General features: G+C 44.8%; 1 non-coding gene across 1 annotated transcript; it reads right to left on the reverse strand.

Annotated features, from left to right (window-relative positions):
• Positions 1–268: 268 nt before the first annotated feature.
• Positions 269–360, reverse strand: trnar-ucu (transfer RNA arginine (anticodon UCU)). Its single transcript is given in 2 exon segments — positions 269–304; positions 324–360. It is a non-coding gene; the product is annotated as a tRNA-Arg (tRNA).
• Between the last annotated feature and the right edge of the window lie 4536 nt (positions 361–4896).

Consider the following 4896-nt stretch of genomic DNA (forward strand, 5'->3'; position numbering starts at 1 on the left):
TTAACACCGATCCTGCCCCGCCACGGCATTCGATATCATCATGGCTGACACAACAATGTTTAGTCTTTTTCCAGCCCATCCACGTCATCGTGTTGCCTAGTGGCTAGCAGATATTTATCGATCTCTATCATAAATAGACTTCGAAAATGTAAATCTGTGAGAGGAAAATGTTCCGTTTTGAGACAGTGGGTTTCTGCACGAATATTGTTGGGTTTTCAGATGACAGCCGTGTCTGGTCTGACCACTTTGCAATACATAAATTAAAACTCGACTCTGACGGGATTCGAACCCACAACCTTTGAATAGCAACTTATACAGAGATATAGAAGTCCAACGCGCTTTCCATTGCGCCACAGAGCTGCGCACAGAGTGAGTTTTAAGCACACAAGTTTGCCTTTGACGCATTGCGTTCAGGACACCCATCTCGCGCCTGTCTGTCCTCGTCACACTTTCCGGTACCTGGTCCTTATCCACGTGTGCTCTGGCTCATCAAGTGTTCGGTTACAGACTGCTGAAACGTTCTCATGATACTTAGCTTTACCACATGTTCAGATAATAATTTCCAGATAATCAATACTCTATAGGTGAAAGTATTTTTCCTAAATCTAATCCTTGTCTCCTGTCTTTCATTTATGTCACTCTGTTCCTTCCCAATACAGGCTTATCCTTGTCACACATATCTATCCTCTTCATAAAAATGAGCACGTTCATCGGTTTCTCATTCAGCCTTCTCTGCGCTTAGATAAACATCCCCAGCCTAGCTCGTGTACCTTCACAATGGGAGAGGTACAGCCCTTGCCATTCTTTTCATCTCCAGCGAAATTCTCCTCCTGAAATCAGACGCTTCCAGCAGTCTGGCGATTACAACGGAAAAGCAATGTTCTCAGAAGGAAAGCCAAAAGGCCTGAACAAAATCAGCAGCTCCTGTCCATCTCTGATGAGAAAGGAAAGTTAACGTTTCGAGTCCAATGATCCGTCTTCGGAACTGATGGGAAGGGCGGGTGGACGAAGAATGTGGAAGAGGGCGGACGGTTTCTAAAATGATTGAACTCGATGTTGGGTCCTAATGTTTGCATGGTCTGTTGGTAGAAAATTAGTTGCCGGTCTTCCAGCTTGTGTTGTGTCTTAAAGAGCACAGCAGCAGACCAGAAACTGGAATGATTGCCTGGGAACACAGTGTCTCGATTAGAGTGGGGCTGGAAAAGCACAGCAGTACAGGCAGCAACCGAGGGCAGTAAAATCGACGTTTCGGGCAACAGCCCTTCATCAGGAATACAGGCAGAGACACAGAAGGGTGGGAACACATTGTAATGTTGAAGTACAGGAGACTGGAAGATCGGGATAGTTTTTGTTGATTCTGGACAGAACGTAAGTGATCTCAGCTTTGTCACCGACATTATTTTCCTCTCTCTATTGGAGAAAGTTCACATTCTGAGCAGGAAATACAGTTGCCTCGATTAAATGAAGTGCAGACAAATCTCTGGAAGATGTGACGAGAAACTTCCACAGTGAGGAGAGATATCGGAAACCAGCAGGAAATGTAACTTACAACATACAACGTTACAATGCAGTACAGGCACTTCGGCCCTGGCTGTTGCCGCGACCTGTAAAATAATGTGATGTTCATTGTAATGGAAAATCAACATTTATTTTGAAACCAATAAAAGCACAGGGAAACAAATAAGTAAGTACCTAACTTTGAAGAGGCAAGTGTTGCAGACAGACTGAAAAAAATGTAAAGTTAAGCCGAAATAATAGCAGATTTACAAGGCCAGTAAACTACCATATCAACAGTCAAGGAATGAGAAATAAAACTCCGTATCTGGAAAGTAACTCGAATGTTTCAGGTCCCTGAACTTGAGGTGTTGATAAGAAGAAGCGAATTCTAGCATCAAGGGAAAATGTATTATTTGTGGAAGATGAGCTAGTTTCCTTTTTGGTAGATACAGGAGCAACATACTCTGTCCTTAAATTAACACAGTTGAGAAAGTCGATGCAGTGGATGCATCAGGAGTCGTGATACGAGAGAGCTTAACCGCACCACTGTTGTGCGGAACCAGTAATGGTGAAGCATTCCAATTCGCATTCCTATTGTCGGAAATCTGTCCTTTAAATCAGATGGCTCGCGATCAAATTGTGAGATTGGGGTCGGGTTGTGCAGTACCCTGACAGGCTTGCAGGTAATACGAAAAGATTTACCAGTGCAAGCTGTAAATTACGACTCATGACCAAGATGCATGTCTATGAGTGGCGATTAAGCCAGAGAACCAAACGTTCAGTAAGCGATTCACTCGCCCAGCAATCAAGTAACCATGTTAATTCCATTAACACAGATTTCCTTGCTGGGGTTATGCAGCACTGCACAGCACACATACACCGTGATGGCCCTTACAAATCATATAAGAAGGATTGTTTGAGGAGATTGGTTAAACCAGATCAGTTAGTATTGTGCGAGGTTTATTGGAATGTTCACAGATGTGCAGTCAGTGTAAACTTATCCAAAGTATCTGTGACGGCAAGTAGACCCTATCCTTTTGATGTGGAAGGCACCTTTCCTCACGTACCATTGGCGAAGGCATCCAGCGAGAGGTGGCAGGATTTGAGACGATGGGTACGGCAGGCACAAAAAAAAAGATTGTGTCTTCAGCGACGATGTTCGTATCTGATTCAATACAGATATAAGGACAGATATGAAGAAACTAAATTGGCTAACTCAGGCAGATAGAGCAGTCCAGGTAAACCCCGCCAAGAGGGTAGCCTGGCGATTAGCTATGGTAGATGTCTCGGATCCAAAATTAAGAAGGGTCCCTACTGAGTGCAGGGCAAAAGGCAAACGTGATGTGGGGTTCATACGAAGTTGTGAACCCCATAAGAATAGCTCCGAAATCTGAGTATCGTCCTTGCAGAACACAAGACTCGTTAAAACCCGAGGCTCTCAAAGGATACTACTTTGCATCCCTTCTGAAGGCTTGAGTGATATTTCCCTGTGGATAATCACCGGTGAGAGCCCCCATTGTTCTGGTCAAAAAGGCAAACAGTCCAGGTGAATCAGAGAAACGGAGCTTTGTTCAAGACCTGCAGGTAGTCAACTATGCTGTTGTTCCGCCCGCCCCAAATGTTCCGAATCCTTGTACTATATTAGCTCAAATTCCACCGGACAGTAAATGGTTCTCTGCTATGGATTTAGCAAATGTCTTCTTTAGTGTACCGGTACACCCAGAAAGTCACTTCTGGTTCACTTTTCCACTCAAAGGCAAATCGTATACATTCAAGCAACTTTGTCAAGATGACTGTGAGTCCCCCGCCATAATTAATGGGGCTAGATGCTGGAGTCTGGAGATTCTTGTTTTAACCCCGGGGTCAGCGCGTCTGCAGTATGTAGACGAATGCTTAACAGCAGCACCAACAGAGGAACAATGTGAGAAAGATACGCTTGCTATGCTCTGCCATATAGCCAGGGATGGGCACAAAGCTAGTTTCGCAAAATTACAAATTGTGCAACAACAGGTGAAGTTCTTAGGTCACTTCTTGTCTGAACAAGGGAAGGCCATTGGTCAAAACAAATTTCAAGCAATCCAGCAAATTCCAAAGCCTCACACGAAGAAACAATTGCTATTCTTTTTGGTCATGCACTCCTACTGTAGAATTTTTATCCCACATTATACAACCCTTGAGGCCCCCTAAATGAAATTTCCAATGGCTAGGAGTTGCAGAACCAGAGACCGTACCAGTTGAATTGAAAGTCGCGCTCCTAACCATACCTACACTGGGGATTCCGAATCCAAACAAGCCTTTGGTACAAACAGTAGATGCATGACATCTGTGCTGATGCAGGATAATGTGGGAAAATTGAGGCACGTAGCTTACATTTTGGCTAAACTTGGACCCCGTAGCGGCAGGATTGCCTGCATGCCTGCGAGCCGTGGCTGCAGCTGAAAAAGTTTGTTGTAGCGTCCAGGGACACAGTCGGCTTTGGATAATTAACCCTCCTGGTCCCACATGCATCCTTACTGGTTTCTGAGCAAAACACAGCACACATGTCGGCAGCACATTGGCTCAGAAACAATACTGTGCTATTGGAAATGCCTAACATTACAATAACGAGATGTAACGTCCGTAATGCTGCTAGCCTTCTCCCCACAGAAGGAGACGGAGACTCACATGACTGTGTCCTGTAACTAATAAAATTTGCAGCCCAAGACCAGACGTGCAGGATTCACAAACTCAGAATCAGGATATGGCGTTTTTTTTTGGGGAATGGGTCAGCATTCAGGAGCAAATGGATAGGCCAGAATTGTGTTTGGTATGCTGTCGTAACTACACATGAGGTAGTCAAAACGGAATCACTCCCTTGTCATCTGTCAGCTCAAGCAGTAGAGCTGATTGCCTTGACTGAGGCATGTAAATTGGCTGAGTGAAGGATAGTGAATATTTACACCGACAGCAGATATGCATACGGGGATGTACATAATTGTGGAACTCTGTGGAAACACAGGGGCTTCTTGACCTACTCTGGAAAGCCCAAAATACACCGTGGCCTGACTTCTGACCTCCTGGAAGAGGTCCTACCGCCTAAATCATTCGCTGTCTGTACATGTGAAGCCCACACGAAAAAGTACGATTCCCTTTCTCAAGGCAATGCGAATGCAAACTCAGTGGTAAGGACGGCAGCCCAGCAGCTGCCACGTGATCAGTTGACATGTGTATGTCGAATATTTGTAATCCAAAACAGACTTATGGGAGGTCGAGTCGCAGGCCACGCCGAAGGACAAGCGTGAATAGACAAGGGAACAAGGGAAGGCCATTGGTCAAAACAAATTTCAAGCAATCCAGCAAATTCCAAAGCCTCACACGAAGAAACAATTGCTATTCTTTTTGGTCATGCACTCCTACTGT

Source organism: Chiloscyllium plagiosum, unplaced genomic scaffold (genome assembly GCF_037043375.1).
Source record: "Chiloscyllium plagiosum isolate Xiang-an unplaced genomic scaffold, Cpla_swu_hap1 HiC_scaffold_38, whole genome shotgun sequence".
In the NCBI taxonomy this organism is placed as follows: Eukaryota; Metazoa; Chordata; class Chondrichthyes; order Orectolobiformes; family Hemiscylliidae; genus Chiloscyllium; species Chiloscyllium plagiosum.